The sequence below is a fragment of the Lotus japonicus genome, chromosome 1 (genome assembly GCF_012489685.1).
Source record: "Lotus japonicus ecotype B-129 chromosome 1, LjGifu_v1.2".
NCBI lineage: Eukaryota > Viridiplantae > Streptophyta > Magnoliopsida > Fabales > Fabaceae > Lotus > Lotus japonicus.
Window position 1 is genome coordinate 83,697,384 of NC_080041.1, and position 18,835 is coordinate 83,716,218.

Consider the following 18,835-nt stretch of genomic DNA (forward strand, 5'->3'; position numbering starts at 1 on the left):
AATGGTAAATGTGCTGGCCTAGGATCCGTGGGTGCTATGTGCATATGTTTCTCTGGCTTGTGTTACAGCACTATTAGTGGAGAGCATATTTGATGGAGGAATTTTTTGATCAAGGACTTATATGCTGTTTGTATATGCCTCTTGGTGGCTGCTCTAGGCTTATTAAGTATGTACTCTTTTTCCTTATTAGGTGTTTCTCAAGAGGGTTTTCCCAGTAAGGTTTTAATGAGGCATTTCTTAATTTAGTCATGCTTCCAAGGGGTAGTCAAAGTGGTCATTTGAGTTGTAATTTTTTATTCACCTTTTCTTTTATTGCTTCTTTCTCCCTCCTTCTTGTATTGGGTTGAAGTACCTCCTGCACTTCATATTAATATATTTCTTTGCTTATCAAAAAAAATGAATGTCAATTAATTAATGATGTCACTTGTATGATATAGCAAGTCTCTAGAGCATTACTAGACACTTGCGCAATCTATTAATGTGAATTGTGATTAATATACCTCTAATATGTACACTCAAGTGTTTTAATTCAAGAAGCTTGCTTCTCGAATTCCTCTATTTTTTCCATTGACAACACTATATTCAACTTACGTCAATGATAAAAAAAAATTATATATATAGATACTTTTGAAATATATAGGAGATTGTTGAATCGATATTTAAAAGCTTAAAAGATCAAGTGTCACATTACTTAGTGAGAATATATTAAATAAAATAACTTTATCCCGGTTATTTTGACTTGCTCCAGTCTTATCTCTTTTTAACTTATTTTACTAACCCTCTAACCACACACCTAGCAGAACACATTACGTCTCCACTCTCATATGCTTCCTCTCCTGCCTCCTCTTCTCTTTTTTACTCTTTCTTTTCTCACCGGTGGATGGGTTAGCAATGAGATTATTTTTTATGATCTTATTCTTTGAATAATTATTGGAACAACATGTTAAATCATGTGGTTCGCATCTTATTCTATAATCGATTCAATCCTTTATCTATATAATAGTCTTCGTTTTTTTTTTGTACAAGAGGAAACTAATAAACCAGTTATTCCTCTCTATTTTTTTTTTTTGACCGAAATGAAGTATTTCAAAATTTAGAACAAAATTAAAGCAATGTTGGATTGTCCAAGTAAACCAAGATATCGTGGTTTATATATTCTCTACTATTTATATTTCAAGTAGCACCATTTGTACAAGGTTGAATGCAATTCTTTGACTTATTAAAAAAAGGTTGAACGTAATTCTTTGACTTATTAAAAAAATCTTATTACAGGTAGGACAATCTTTTCAAATTCAATTATTAATACTTTTATTATTTATTCATTGTAAATGTGAATTAACTTTTAAACACAATTTAATCTAATTATTTAATTTTCTATATTTTATTGATTTAATGAGAACAAACTAAAAGTTCAAAGTTTGCATATGGGATAAAAGAGGAGTGTTGTCAACTTCAATTTAAGTTTTTTAAAAAAAATTATCAACGCACGCTTAAACTTTTTTTATAGGTGGGAACTTATGTGACTCCCACAAATTGGAACTCATAATTTAATGAAATTCATAGAATTAGTAAAGTTGGTGTTAATTATATTTTTTTAAGCTGAAATATTTAATCTATATATACTATTTAAAATAAACTTAATTTTTTTTAAAGGGAAAACACTCGTGCATTGCGCATGCATTGCACGGGTTTCGCCATTGTAAGATTGGATACTCTCACCACAAATTGTGTGTGAGGTAAACACTATTATTAATATTAGAAAAGTACAGAATATGCTAAGGAATATTCTGAGGCATATTACAAAATATAACAAATAATAATAAAAGAATATCATGTAGGATATTATGTCTATTTATCTCTAACACCCCCCCTCAAGCTAAGCGTTGGATTAAGACCAACTCGAAGCTTGGATCGAAAAAGCTCAAACAACGAACGAGGCAATGCCTTAGTGAAAATATCACCAAGCTGGAGAGAAGTAGGCACATGACGAACATCTAAACGGCCAGAAGCAACCAGCTCACGAACGAAGTGACAATCCAAGTCAATGTGTTTGGCATGCTTATGAGCAACAGGATTCTGAGCCATAAACAAGGCGCTTTGGTTGTCACTGAGTAGAAGAGGAGTCGCCGATAACCGAACACGAAGCTCATGGAGAAGATTAAGCAACCAAACGAGCTCGGAAACAGTATTAGCCATAGCTCGGTACTCAGATTCACAACTAGAGCGAGCAACAGTGAGTTGTTTCTTGGCAGTCCAAGACAATAGATTATCACTAAGAAAAATAGCGTAGCCATAAGTAGAGCAGCGAGTGTCCGTGCAGCGAGCCCAATCAGCATCACTATAACCAAGAACAGCGGGGGAAGAGGTACGACCAAACGTAAGACCAAAATGTTGCGTGCCACAGACATAACGAAGAATGCGTTTGACAGCCTGAAAATGAGCCACAGTCGGAGCCTGAAGGAACTGACTAACTGTGTTAACAGCATATGACAAGTCAGGACGAGTAATAGTCAAGTATTGCAAGGCCCCAACCAAAGAGCGATAATGCGTAGGATCTGAGTAAGCCTCACCAGAACTGACAAGATGGGAACCAGCAGCCAAGGGCGTCGAAACATGACTGGCCTCAAGCATCATAGCACGAGAAAGCAAATCATGTGCATATTTGGCTTGCCCCAAGAACATACCATCAGGAGTATAAGTGATCTCAAGACCAAGGAAGTAGCCAAGCTTACCCAGATATTTAATGGCGAACTCAGCGTTAAGGCGAGCAATAAACTGAGTCAGAAGAGAGGGATCACTACCAGTGAGAATGATGTCATCCACATACACAAGAAGATAAAGCGTAGTATGTCCTTTGTAGAAAAAGAACAAGGAAGGATCAGCCCGACTACACGAAAAACCATGACGCAGCAGAAAAGAGCTTAAGCGCTGAAACCAAGCACGAGGCGCATGTTTGAGGCCGTAGAGGGCCTTGTTCAACCGACACACATGAGTGGGGAAACGAGGATCAACAAATCCAGGAGGTTGCTCCATATAAACAGTTTCAGTGAGATGACCATGAAGGAAAGCATTTTTGACATCCAACTGATGAAGCTGCCAACCATTAAGCACGACAAGAGATAAAATCAGGCGTACAGTAGTAGCTTTGACAACAGGACTGAACGTAAGAGAGTAATCAAACCCTGGAATCTGCGTGAAACCCTGACCAACCAAACACGCTTTTAAGCGCTCAATAGTGCCGTCACTATGAAATTTAGTGCGAAAAACCCATTTACTTCCAACAACGTTGGTAGTGGAAGGACGAGGAACCAAAGTCCAAGTGCAATTCTTATGAAGAGCAGAAAGTTCATCCTCCATAGCTGCCAACCATTGAGGATGCTTCATAGCAGATTTGAAACCCTTAGGCTCAGTAACAGTATGCAAAGCAGTGAGAAGACCAGTAGGCTGAGCATCAACCAAGGCATAACGCGGATTCGGCCGAACAATACCATTCTGAGATCGAGTCCGCGGACGATTAACGATAGGAGCTAGAGGAACCTGAGCCACAATAGGAGAAGTAGCTGGCGGTGAAGCAGGCAGAGCCTGAGCCACAACAGTAGGGGTGGTCGCGGTGTTGGGGAAGCAGGATCTGGCGAACGTGGTGTGTCATTGTGAGGAACCGGTGAAGGTGGAGCATCATCGTGAGGAACCGGCTGCACATCTGAGTCATCACAAGAAGGACATGACAAAGAAGCAGTCGGTGATAAACTCTCTAGAACAACGGGAAAAGGAGGTTGTGAAGATGGAGAAGATCGGGCAACTGGTTCATAAAATGTAGAAACCACCAAGTCATTGGTAGAAGAGTTAGAACCTGCAAAAGGGAAGCAAAATTCATCAAATTGAGCATGACGTGACACATAAGTGCGAGAAGTAGCCGGATCGAGACATTTGAATCCCTTGTGGTTGTTGTATCCCAGAAATATGCAAGGAGTACTCCGAGGACTAAATTTATTTTTCATGTAGGGACGCAAGCACGGAAACACCCGACATCTTAGCATACTCAGGCGCAACCTGGAACAGGAGCTGATATGGAATCTGATTAGAGAGCACCTTAGAAGGGACACGATTAATAATGTATACCGCAGAACTGAATGCATCAACCCAATAGCTAGTAGGTACATGTGAGTGATACAACATAGCAAGACCAAGCTCAAGAACATGTCTGTGTTTCCGTTCAACCCGACCATTCTGTGCCTGAGTATAAGGGCATGAAAAACGATGAATCACACCGGAGGAAGAAAATAGAGCCTGTACTTTGTTATTTGTGAACTCAGTGCCGTTGTCACTTTGAAAAACTTTGAGTGACCGAGAGAATTGATTTTCCACAAATGCTTTGAATCAACAAGCACATCATAAAAATCAGACTTGCGCTTTAATGGATAAAACCAAGTAAACCGGGAGAAGTCATCCACAAAAATAACAAAGTAAGAAAAACCATCAACGGAATCAACGGGAGACGGTCCCCACAAATCACAATGTATAAGGTCTAAAACGGCAGAAGCTCGTTTATGATTATCATAGAAGACTAAACGTTTACTTTTAGCCATCTGACAAGAAGTGCAGCAAATGGGCTTAGGCAAAATAGAGGAAACATCTAAACAACCATGTTTATGAAATTGTTTAATTATGTCAAAATTAACATGGCCTAACCGTGAGTGCCACAATTCAAAGGAGGCACGGGGTAATGGAGAACTAGTAGTAAGCAACGCCTGCGGTCCTTGATTCAACACATAAAGACCTTGTTCACATCGGCCCCTTCCCAGAACGGCCCCTGTCTTGCGGTTCTGAAGTACAAAAGAATCATCCAGAAAAATAGCTTTTGCATTATGGTCACGCGTCAATTTGCTAACAGAGACAAGATTTTTAGTTAACTGAGGCACAACCAAAACATTAGATAAAGGAACAGAATGTGAAGCAGAACGAGAACCAATATGAGAAATAAGTAAGCCAGCACCATTACCCACAAGAACACAATCATTACCAGAGTAGTCATGAGAGTCCGTCAGCTGAGATAGAGAAGGAGTCATATGAGAGGTGGCACCTGTATCCATATACCAGTCAGAACGGTTTGAGTTGGCCAACGAACAACACACAACAAATGATTGTGCCAAATTTGCAGACTCAGAAGAACGATCCCAGCGAACCGGACACTTATCAGCATAATGACCCTGCGCATGACAAATTTGACAGCGAGGAGTAGAAGAACCACGGCGACCAGAGTCGCCATTGTTGCGAAGCCGACGAAAACCACCATTAGAGTAGCCATGATTTCCAACACGAGAACCTCCACCAGAATTTCCACGGTTGCCACTATTGGAAGACTCATTTCCATAAGAGCGAGTCTGATTGCTCGCATGGAAGGCAGCAGGCTGAGGGGTCACTGAATCCTCAAGAGAAGCCTGAAAAATAGCATGGCTCTCAACCTTACAAAGAATGTCAGTAAAGAGAGGTAGAGGTACCTGATCAAGCTGACCCGTGGAAAAATTTGCATATAAGGGGCCAAGACCACGAAGAAACCAGTGAACTTTGTCATCATTAGGCACATGTGCACCAATAGCAGCCAGCTGATCACAGATAGTGCGAAATTTTCGTCCGTACTCAGAAACTGAGAGAGAACCACGACGCATGAGTTGGAGTTCATCACGGAGACGTAGTTCACGTGCCTTGCTGCGGGAGGCATAAGCAGAGTGAAGAGCAAGCCAAACATCACGAGCGGTGGGTACGCTTAGAGTCTCAGATAAGGCCTCCTCAGTGAGGGAGGAAAGAAGCAAACTATTGACATTACGATCTCGAGCCTGCCATTGAGCATAAAGAGGATTTGGAGAAGGAGCACCATTACGTAACGGTTGAGTATCAATTTGTGCAAGAGTCTGTTGAATAAATTCTGAAGGAGGATCGACGGTAGGATCAACAATATCATACAAGTTCTGATTCTGGAGAAGAGCAGTAACCTGTTTACGCCACAGAAGAAAATTATCTGGTTTGAGTTTCACTGTAATCATATGCACCAAAGTGTTAAAAGAGAGGGATGGAGGAATAATATTATCTCCCATTGTCATTGCCAATTAGGAAGAAAACGACAAAATTGTGAGTAACAATCAAACCAGACCAAAAAAACTTCAACGCTGGTCAAAGGGGAAACTTGGCCAGAAATAAGAAATGTATAAAATTAAAAGAAAGCTATCTTTTGCAAAAGGAGCCAATAAAACTGATGCAGCGTGGATCCCAGGAAGCCAAATAAAAGTGGCAATGTTGTCTGCAGTGCAGTAAGCACGAGATGAAGCAAACGGGGTCAACAAGACCTTGGCGGCGCGGAAACGCACGAAAGGCAAGACTGCTGGCAGCGCAAAGAACAATGTTGTCTGGCGGCGCGAAGAACAATGTAGGCAGCACAGCACAAAAGCTGAGAGAAATAACCACTCGACGCGGAAAGTCAAGAGAATCAAGGTGAGGATTACAGCGTGGGTGTACCGGAAAAAGAAAGGGAGGAAAACGGTGGCGGCACAGGGAGGGTTTGGAGGCTAGGGTTTCAACCTAAATCTGATACCATGTAAGATTGGATACTCTCACCACAAATTGTGTGTGAGGTAGACAATATTATTTATATTAGAAAAGTACAGAATATGCTAAGGAATATTTTGAGGCATATTACAAATAATAATAAAAGAATATCATGTAGGATATTATGTCTATTTATCTCTAACAGCCATTATCTATGATTATTTATATTTTTGAATTGTTTCAGCAACTTATAGATAACTCAAAGAAAAGGGTAACACGGAGAAAGTTGATATCTAGCAAATTCTCATTTAAAATGTTAAGTGTCAAGCTTTTTATCAAATAAATAAATATATATAATAGTCAGGTTAAAGGATTGCTCATCTTGACTATATAATGTATAACTTAAATAATTTTATTTATGCATGTACTCATAACAATGTTTACCTCTCCCCAACGTCCCTATAAACACAGCACTGCCCAACACCATCTGAATGAGCCGCATTAAGAAGCTCAACATATTCGGAAGCTGCAAAAAAAACAGTGATTAAGTTACTTAATTTCATGTTAATTAAACTAATTAATTAACTCATTTAATGTATGTATGTATGCATGTATATATTTACAACAACAAATATGTCATTTTGAAATAAAGCATAAACAAACCACAAAGCAGCACTCATCAGTGTCAGGAAAAATGATAAAGTGATGGATATAGCTTGTGCACTCCTGATTTTAATAACTTTTGCCTGCACAAAAATTAAGTTAAAATTTTATTATTAATTAATTATATAAAGTAACAGTTAACAAATATAGAATACAATTGAAATTTTGACTTACTTTGTTAACCAGAGGAGCTGCAAACACACCAAATGAAATAAACACGCAAATCCTTCCGAGCACATTAAGATGGTAACAGAGGGAAGCTCGATGAAAATTCTTTGTTGAGTTTAAGGACTGACCTCGATGAAGAGCAGGAGCAGGGCCATGATTCCTTTGCAGATCTGACAAGTTCCTTGCTGAGTGTGAAAGTTGTATTTGAGGAATAGGAGGCACCTCAGGGAAGGCTTGACTGTGGCCAGGTGGGTGACTCGTCTAAACATGTGGTTGTACAACAAGTTGAAGTTGTTATGGTTGAGACAGTCCTTGTGCCTGGGGCTGTGATTGTACTCCCTAGTCCCTACAAATGAGCAAATGAAGAGAAGCCTGAGAAAGAAATTCCTCATGACTATTAAATAAGAAGTCACAATTTCATAGACTAAACTTCAGAATTAATATAGTAATAGTAAAGTTAAACAAGTTACTTCTAAATGTACTGTAAAATGCATTTATAGTTAGTATTATCTCCAGCAATGTGCCATCATCTGGTATTAGATATGATCAAAAGCTCAAGTGACAATTAACACATACAAATATGAAATGAAAATTAAGTATACAACATGGTACGATGAAATACTTGACCATTCAAAGATACAACCATATTTTGAGCACTCTATCATGATAAGCATCAATTAAATTATTTTCTCAGTAGGTTATAATCGGGTTTGGGGTTGTTGTTTTATATATATGCCTTAAACAACAAAAGATCATAAATGGAGGTAGTACTAATCTACACAGCTACACGTACAATTGATTGCTTAAGACAACACATGGCATTGCCAAACTGTCTCGAAAACTCCAATTATGAATCTCTGATCATAGACTAGCAATAAAACTCGACAGTTTACAATCTATAATAACTGAAAAATACAACTAAGCTAAACTAATAATGAAAACAAACCCGCAAAATTAATAATAAAAGTTATCAACGCACGCTTAAACATTTTTTATAGGTGGGAACTTATGTGACTCCCACAAATTGGAACTCATCATTTAATGAAATTCATAGAATTAGTAAAGTTGGTGTTAATTACATTTTTTTAAGCTGAAATATTTAATCTATATATACTAATTAAAATAAACTTAATTTTTTTTAAAGGGAAAAAACTCGTGCATTGCGCATGCATTGCACGGGTTCTGCGCATTGCACGGGTTTCGCCATTATCGGTTTATTTATATTTTTGAATTGTTTCAGCAACTGATAGATAACTCAAAGAAGATGGTAACATGGAGAAAGTTGATATCTAGAAAATTCTCATTTAGAATGTTGATTGTCAAGCTATTTATCAAATAAATAAATATATATAATACAAGTTAATGGATTGCTCATCTTGACTATGTAATGTATATCTATCACTTTATCATTTTTATTTATGCATGTACTCATAACAGTGTTTACCTCTCCCCAACGTCCCTATAAACTCACCACAACATAACACCATCTGAATGAGCCGCATTAAGAAGCCCAACATATTCGGAAGCTGCAAGAAAAAACAAATAATAACAAGTGATTAAGTTACTTAATTTCATGTTAATTAAACTAATTAATTAACTGTATGTATGTATGTATGTATGTATGTATGTATGTATGTATGTATGTATGTATGTATGTATGTATGTATGTATGTATATGTTTACAACAATACATATATCATTTTGAAATAAAGCATATACAAACCACAAAGCAACACTCATCAATGTCAGGAAAAATGATAAAGTGATGGATATAGCTTGTGCACTCCTGATTTTAATAACTTTTTCCTGCACAAAAATTAATTTAAAATTTTATTATTATTAATTATATTAAGTAATAGTTAACAAATATAGAATACAATTGAAATTTTGACTTACTATGTTAATCAGAGGTGCTGCAAACACACCGAATGAAATAAACATACCAAACCATCCGAGCACATTAAGACGGTAACAGAGGGAAGCTCGATGAAAATTCTTTGTTGAGTTTAAGGACTGGCCTCGATGAAGAGCAGGAGCAGGACCATGATTCCTTTGCAGATCTGACAAGTTCCCTGCTGAGTGTGAACGATGTATTGAGGAATAGGAGGTACCTCAGGGAAGGCTTGATTGTGGCAAGGTGGGTGACTCGTCTGACCATGTGGTTGTACAACAAGTTGAAGCTGCTGTGGTTGAGACAGTCCTTGTGTTTAGGGCTGTGATTGTACTCTCTGGTCCCTGCAAATGAGCAAATGAAGAGAAGTCTGAGAAAGAAATTCGTCATGATTATTAAATAAGAAGTCACAATTTCAAAGACTAAACTTCAAAATTAATATAGTAATAGTTAAGATAAACAAGTTACTTCTAAATGTACTGTAAAATGCATTTCTAGTTAGTATTATCTCCAGCAATGTGTCATCATCTAGTATTAGATATGATCACAAGCTCAAGTGACAATTAACACACACAAATATGAAATGAAAATTAAGTATACAACATGGTACGATGAAATACTTGACCATTCAAAGATACAACCATATTTTGAGCACTCTATCATGATAAGCATCAATTAAATTATTTTCTCAGTAGGCTATAATCGGCTTTGGGGCTGTTGTTTTATATATATGCCTTAAACAACAAAAGATCATAAATGGAGGTAGTACTAATCTACACAGCTACACGTACAATTGATTGCTTAAGACAACACATGGCATTGCCAAACTGTCTCGAAAACTCCAATTATGAATCTCTGATCATAGACTAGCAATAAAACTCGACACTTTACAATCTATAATAACTGAAAAATACAACTAAGCTAAACTAATATTGATAACAAACCCGCAAAATTAATAATAAAAATTCCCAACTTGTTATTTAGTTATCAACACACGCTTAAACTTTTTTTATAGGTGAGAACTTATGTGACTTCCACAAATTGAAACTCATCATTGAATGAAATTCATAGAATTAGTAAAGTTGGTGTTAATTACTTTTTTTAAGCTGAAATATTTAATCTCTATATACTAATTAAAATAAAATTAATTTTTTAAAAGGGAAAAAACTCGTGCATTGTGCGAGTTCTGCGCATTGCACGGGTTTCGCCATTATCTATTTATTTATATTTTTGAATTGTTTCAGCAACTGATAGATAACTCAAAGAAGAGGGTAACATGGAGAAAGTTGATATCTAGAAAATTCTCATTTAGAATGTTGAGTGTCAAGCTATTTATCAAATATATAAATATATATATATAATAGTCAGGTTAATGGATTGCTCATCTTATATAATGCATAACTTAAATAATTTTATTTATGCATGTACTCATAACAGTGTTTACCTCTCCCCAACGTCCCTATAAACTTAGCACAACACCATCTGAATGAACCGCATTAAGAAGCCCAACATATTCGGAAGCTGCAAAAAAAAATTATAACAAGTGATTAAGTTACTTAATTTCATGTTAATTAAACTAACTAACAGACCATGGAAACTAGCATCCGTTCTCAATCAAATTGACATTCTGATTTCGATGGTTAATTGCTTGGAAGTAAGACATATCTTTCGCGAAGCAAATTTAGAGGCGGATGCGCTTGCTAAAAGGGGGTCCAACAAGTCAAGACCATTGTATTACTTAAACAGGCTATTGGAGCTTTCTAATTTTTGGAGGCTCTTACTCTCGCTTTTATCTTTCTGGGTTTCAGCTAGGGGTGGGCAAAAACCCGAGACCGACCCAAACCCGAGGTATCCGACAGTTCATAAACACAATGGGTCGGTTCGGGCGGGCTATCGGGTTATAAAATGAAGAAAAATGGTTTGGAGTGGGTTGTATCGGGCGGGTGCGGGTGCAGAAAATTTCCCTCGTTGATACCCGAACCTGCCCAAGCACATGTACAAAAATAATAATTAAATTTTTCCCTACTACCTATGCTACGTATTATGCCCTTCCCTATAAAGTCTATTTTTAAGCATAATTGCTCTATCTAACCTACCACTTGTTATCAGCTAGCCTATCTACTCATCATTAATTAGTCTCTATTTCCTAAGCCTTTTGTTCGTTGGGAAGTGACTAGTGAACACCACACAGTCACACTATCAAACTTATCTTTAATTTTAAAAGTTAAAGCTTGGGAAATGAGAAAAGTAACAATATACCTCTCTAATTCCTTCCAAGAAATTACAACCCATTTTTATTTCCCCTCCTGAACTGGTCTTTAACTTTTTCTCTCTTCTTTTTTTTCCCACCCTCTCTCTTTCATGAGCAATCGGAGGTGCTGCATGGGAGAGGAAGAGAAACGGCGGTAGCACACTAACACCACCATCAGAGGGGCAACAAGTAGCTAGTTCGACTAGGTCTGTAGGCAAAACAAAAGATGTAGGAAGGAAGATGAGACTGAGGGCTCGGGAAGGGTTATTTGTGGATTTCTTTCTTCTTTGTCAACAAATTTCAAGATTTTTTGAGCTAAGGAGTCATTCAGTCCAGACCCGTATTAACCCACCCGTCCAACCCGTCCATCGACCCAACCCGCAACCGATCAAACCGAAGCGTCATTCGGACGGCAGCGGACCAGAATATCTGTCTGTTGGTTTTCATCGGATCTGGGTTTTTGGGCCCGAACCCGCCCGTACCCGACCTATGCTCAGCCCTAGTTTCAGCGGCATGCCAAGATCGCGGGTGCTGATGCTGTCGTGAATAGACTTGGAGCCTGATTCTGATGAGATGTGTCCCAATTGTGCTTGTGTCTTAATTCAGCTATTGTTGGGTTGGTACGGTAGCATGTACATCATCTATTCTCTTTGTACTTTGCATTGTCATGTTCAGCAGCCAGCTTTAGTCGATCTTCTTCCTGTGCTGAGTACTCTTTTTTTTCCCGTGGGGGTTTTTCCCACTGGGTTTTTCCTAGGGGGTTTTAATGAGGCTCTTCACATGGTCCCTTGAGATCTTTCTCCCCCTGGCTTTGCTGTTTAAGGATGCTTGGGCTGAAACTATTCGAGCTGTGTTTCGTTGTTCTTTGGGGAGGGCTCTTCAATGCTAATCATTTATACTTATCTACTTGAGACGATTGTTCGCAAGATTTACCTCTTTTTCAATAAAATTTGTCAGTTCTAAAAAAAAACTCAATTAATGTATGTATGTATATACTTACGACAACACATATGTCATTTTGAAATAAAGCATATTGATAGCTCCTTTGCAAGTGTACAAAGTTGCCCGTAGTAATAAATTATCGATCCCTCGAGGATTGTGATTCAATACTAATTATATTAACTTCTAGTATTTAGATTATGAAAATAAAAACCAATTTTAAGGATTTTGAAGATTGTAACAATCACTAATAAAAAGTAAAAGCGAAAATCAAATAGTTTATGAAATCAGATGAGAAAGATAGTACTTGGGTCCTGTTTCACCTATTCGGCTTATGCCTTTATTCTAACAATGTTCATATGAATTTAATAAACTCCTCTACGGCGATTTAGCCTATGTTCTAAGATGTTGATAACTCACACGCCCTAGACTTTCAATTCAATTACTAAGTCTGTTTTACGAGTACCTAGACCAGGGAATTGAAGATTAAGTTCTATTTAAACTAGTCAACGCAATTAGGTTCTACTCTTGAATCAAGCAGTAGGGAACGCCTAATCTAATTGTTTCCTTGTTTCTCTAATTCCTAATCAACTTCCGTTCTCATAAGAATCAGTAAATTACTCGCATGCATTCAAGTATAATCAAGATAAATTGAAACAACTACGTAGATTAATAAATAAAATTCATATGAAGCAAATATTCAAATCAAAACATAATCCTAAAAAGGTTCCACACCCAAGTACTAAAAGAAGTTTAGTCAAGCATGACCATAATCAAGAATTAAAGAGAAAGAAAATAACACCTAAAATCTCCAGGAGAAACCTTGAAAAAGCTCTCAAAACCCTAAGAAGTTTTTGCTCAATTTCAATCACCAAAAGCTTCTTTTAAATAATACACTCACCCCCCTTAAGGTTTGTTAGAATTACACTCCACCCCATTCTTATCTAAAATCTACATCCCACCCCATTTTATATAGAGGCAAATTTAGTGACGAAAAATAGTCTTCATTAATAATTAGATATTATTTAAATTGTTAATCAATAATTTCAAAAAAAAATTCAATATAATCAAATAAATTTAAAAATGAAAACATCACAATCCTCCTCATTCTCTCAATCGCGTTTTTCCTCCGTAAATTCACAATGCAAATTATGCAATAGCACACCTGCCCGATTTACAAACCATATCTCGAACATAGTGAAACATGCTTGTGTTTTCATATTTGGTAATAATTCAATTTTAATCAAAATAATCTATTTATACATCCAATTTTCAAAATTGGGTTGTAGGCCAAAAAAGCAACACAAATGGGTGAAGAAAATAGAGAAACAAAATTATTAAAATATGAAGTGGATCTGAGGTTATTAGAGCCCAACGAGGCGGTGGAGCATCGTTTTTAACAAAATCCAACAATATCTTAGACCAACAGAGCGTTCGCTCACAACTTAAAGGGGTGAAATTCACAAGAAGTAGTTGAACAAGTGGCTTTAGGGATAGGCGATTCACGTTCTGGGGTTCAGGTCGCAACAAAACTTTGAGGCATGGTGGTGCCATGGGGTTTCACATTGTGGGACAGTGGAGCCGTGTTAAAGGGAGTAAAGGTTTGGTGGTGGCCGTTTGTGGTGAGAAATATGATTTGGAGATCGATGGGACGTGGACTTAACAGACAGAGTGGATGGTTTTTTTAAATTTAATTTAGTAAAATTATTTTTATAAATTAATGTATGATAATGTATATGCATTAAATTTATTTAAATTTTTACTAATTATTAATTAGTTTTTAGTAGTGACGAATTTGTTTTCGTCACTAAATTTTGCCTTTATAAAAAATGGGGTGGAGTGTAGATTTTTAAAAAGAATGGGGTGGAGTGTCATTCTTGCAAATCTTGAGGGGGGTGAGTGTATTTTACTCTATATATTAGTTTTCTTTCCAAACTTCCCTACGCTGCCACCGCCCACTTTGCCTTCTGTTTCTTTTAATTTCCGTACAATTCAATCACGTGGGCCAACTTGGAAAAAGCCAAATCTGTCCTTTACTACGCCACGTGGGAGATGGCGATTGGGCCAAAGTAAAATTGGGTGTAATCCAGTGCTTCTCGCACCACGGCCTTATGGTGGAGCCCTGGCGTGGTTGAGCCATGTGGCAAGGAAGACTACATCAGCCGTCAATCTCCTGCATGTGCATGGTAAATTCCGTGGATACTCAGCGTCGGATAACTCCCTTTTTCCTGATTTTCTCTTTTCTTTTTATTCTGAAAATCCTAATTAAAATAAAATAAAAATATCAAAATAAATAAAAATAAAATACTAGGAAGATAATAATCCAAAAATAAACAACCAAAATCCTAACTAAATCTATAATTTAAAAAGTACTAATTAATGATAAGATAAAAACTACTAAAATCTACTAAATCATAATAAAAACTCCTAAAACCCTAAAATAATTAAAAATACGAAAATTACTTAAAAATACCATAAAAGCTAATTAAAACTTATAAAATAAATTATAAATAAAATAAAAGACCCACAAAAATACCCTTATATCCCCGGGTCAACACACCACTATACTCAACGGCAGCTTGTCCTCAAGCGTAAACTCAATTAGCTTGCCCTCAAGCACATTACTAATCACCCCTAACTCAGATGTCAAATTTTCAGTCTAAAAACCTAGGGTTCATCACAGTAGTTCATGCAAGTGCTAAGATAAGAAAGTGAATAAACTTCAGTAACTGAGAATTACAAAGAGTAGGGAAACAAAGTCAAGAGTCCATACACAATTAATCAGAGGTGTTGCAAACACACCGAATGAAATAAACACGCAAATCCATCCGAGCACATTAAGACGGTAACAGAGGGAAGCTTAATGAAAATTCTTTGTTGAGTTTAAGGACTGACCTCGATGAAGAGCAGGAGTAGGGCCATGATTCCTTTGTAGATCTGACAAGTTCCATGCTGAGTGTGAACGCTGTATTTGAGGAATAGGAGGCACCTCAGGGAAGGCTTGATTGTGGCAAGGTGGGTGACTCGTCTGACCATGTGGTTGTACAACAAGTTGAAGATGTTGTGGTTGAGACAGTCCTTGTGCCTGGGGCTGTGATTGTACTCCCTGGTCCCTACAAATGAGCAAATGAAGAGAAGCCTGAGAAAGAAATTCGTCATGACTATTAAATAAGAAGTCACAATTTCATAGACTAAACTTCAGAATTAATATAGTAATAGTAAAGTTAAACAAGTTACTTCTAAATATACTGAAAAATGCATTTCTAGTTAGTATTATCTCAAGCAATGTGCCATCATCTGGTATTAGATATGATCACAAGCTCAAGTGACAATTAACACATACAAATATGAAATGAAAATTAAGTATACAACAAGGTACGATGAAATACTTGACCATTCAAAGATACAACCATATTTTGAGCACTCTGTCATGATAAGCATCAATTAAATTATTTTCACAGTAGGCTATAATTGGCTTTGGGATCGTTGTTTTATATATATGCCTTAAACAACAAAAGATCATAAATGGAGGTAGTACTAATCTACACAGCTACAAAATTGATTGCTTAAGACAACACATGGCCTTGTTATTTAGTTTACAACAGAAAAATTGGATTGAGAAAGTCGTAATGCAGAGGCAAAATAACAATGTTTACCTCTCCCCAACGTCCCTATAAACACAACACATCACCATATGAATGAGCCGCATTAAGAAGCCCAACATATTCGGAAGAATGAATCAATTTCACGGAGAAACTTCTAGTAGTAGCTTTGGGGTTTAGAATTGGTCAGACCGGCCCAAATGACTATGTGGCCCAATATCGTCTTGGACAACCAAAACATTTTTTAACTAAGTGGGTACCATGTTGGCTAAGACGGTACGATCAAAAGACGTTCATCTCATCCAACAATTAGCCGAGTAACCGCCACTAGTCATGGTGCTTTCTTATGTATTCTAAGTTGGCGGTAGCAAGTTAACTAGAGATAATGTCATACTATCTTTTTTGGCTGAATTCTACTTGTAATATCTCTTGTGTGATTTTGAAATAAGACTTATCTGAAATTAGTTTCTATCATAATTTTCTATCCAAAATATTTATATGGGATAAGAGATCATTTAAGTGAATAAGAATTTGTAATGGGAAATTGACGAACCTCATTTGATAGAATGGCTTGAATAGTAACATCTTATAGAATAACACCAATGCGTAGCCAAGAATTATCCAAAAACATAACTTTGGAGCCATTATGCATGAATTTGACCTCCTCATTCCACTCAACACAAACACATCATCATAAACCTGGAAAATCGCTTTCCATGAATCAGAAGCATTTCGATGGCGGTGGGCTTAGGAAATCAAAGAATCATTGCACTTTTATTTGCTCTTACGAACGTGCATGAACAAAGCGTCATTGTGATCATTCATACTCTAGCCTAGTTTTAGCCTAGTTTCATAAGACGAGCATCGTTGAATTTGTTCGTACCCCGTGGGTAGAGTGAGTTGTTTATTTTTAGTTTTTTTTTACTAGTGTAGTGCGATTTTAGAGTGCGTTTATTTAACATTTTTTCTTTAAATAAATCTCTTTAATTACAAAATCATTTTTTAACGTTAAAAAAAATACAAAATCATTTTTAAATTTTTTAGGTGTTTGCTTTGTCTTTGTAAAATTTTATTATTTTAAATAACTGAAAAATAAATTATTTGAAAAAACTAATTAGCTTATAAAAAAGTGGTTATGATAAATGAGAGGGAAAATAAAAAATGATTTTAATTAACATAGTCAACACAATTTAGCTTATATTTTTCATAAAATATCTAAAACATAATTTTCACCAGACAACTAAATTGTTTTTTTTTGTTCTCAAGACAATAAACAAAAAGGGAAATAAAAGAAACTAACAAAACCCACTGGCTTACCATTAATTACATCGCACTCTCGAGAGAATATGTTTAGCCATTCACTCTATAAATTAAAACTCGAAAAAAGTACACATTACATCAGTAATTATATTGTAGCTTCAAGAAATATTGATATTTATCACTCATCCTATACATGAAGCACATACAATTCATAATCATAGCTAACATCATAAAGACAAAAGGAGAAAATAAACCAATCATCTTTGATGTAGTCTTTGCTGTAGCACCTCGTCAATCTCCCACGACAGAACTTTGGCGTACGATTTTTTCTCAACTTGCTTTGAACTCCTTTTTAAGAATTTTTTTGGGCTTCAAAACAACAAGTCACCATAACCAACACGATCGTGCATAGTAAGTTGCATGACCGTACACTAACGCATACGAGGTCGTTTTGTAGTCATGTAATGGACGTGCTTTGTGAAAGCATTCACGATTGAGTCAATATCTAGCACAGTCGTGCTTTTATGAAACATCCATGACCATAACCTTATGCACAATTATGCTCTTGCTCTTATTCAACACGTTCAAACTTTGTACTCTTTTTTCATGTTTTATTCCACTTTTTCACATGCGATATGCTTACTACACAATTATTATGACAATCATGAGCTCTATCAAGGTAATGCAATAATTAGGCACACATTTAGATAGGAAAACGTTGAAAAATCACTACAAAAAGATATGTTTACTAGTAGGATACATGGTCATGTGGTGGTGGCAGCAACGATGGTGATAATGGTAGTGGAGGTGGATGTATAGGTAGTGGTAGCGGTGGTGGTAACAGTGATGGTGGGTGGTGTTGGTGGTGAAGGTGCCATCAGTAACAATGGTGAAGGGTAGTGGCAGTGACCGTAGTAAAAGCGACAGTGGAGGATGGAAGTAGTGTCTAAGGCTAGCCTTTTTAACTCAATAAGGTTTTGAATTTTTTTTAACCTTATCTACTTAATGATTTGGCTGATTTAAGTGTGATGTAACTAAGCCACAAATCTCTGTTGTCAGCACCATGATCTACTTCCATACCTATGTCATACCTATATCAATGTACTTTAAACAAAATGACTTTCTAAGGTAAACATTGCTACATTTTTTAAAATGGTTTAAGTATGTTTTTAGTCATTGAAAAAAATGGAATTTTACAAATAAAATAGTTTAAACTTTAAACGCTTCTAGAGATTTTCCAAAGTTAGCCACACAAGCGTTACTCTACCCTACACGAAAATAAACGTGACCTTCTTATAAAAAGTTTACGGCTTAAATATGTTGGGGGCCCCTATAAAATAGGGGTCCTTTGGTTTAAGCCCCTACAAATTTTTTTCTTGGGAATAAGCCCCTAATGAGAAAATAATATATAGTGATAAGCCCCTGCCGTCAACTTCCGTTAAAAAATATATGAGTCAGCAAACGGAGCTGACGTGGACCTTTGCCACCTCATCAAGTGGGCCCACAAGCTGCTGACGTGGA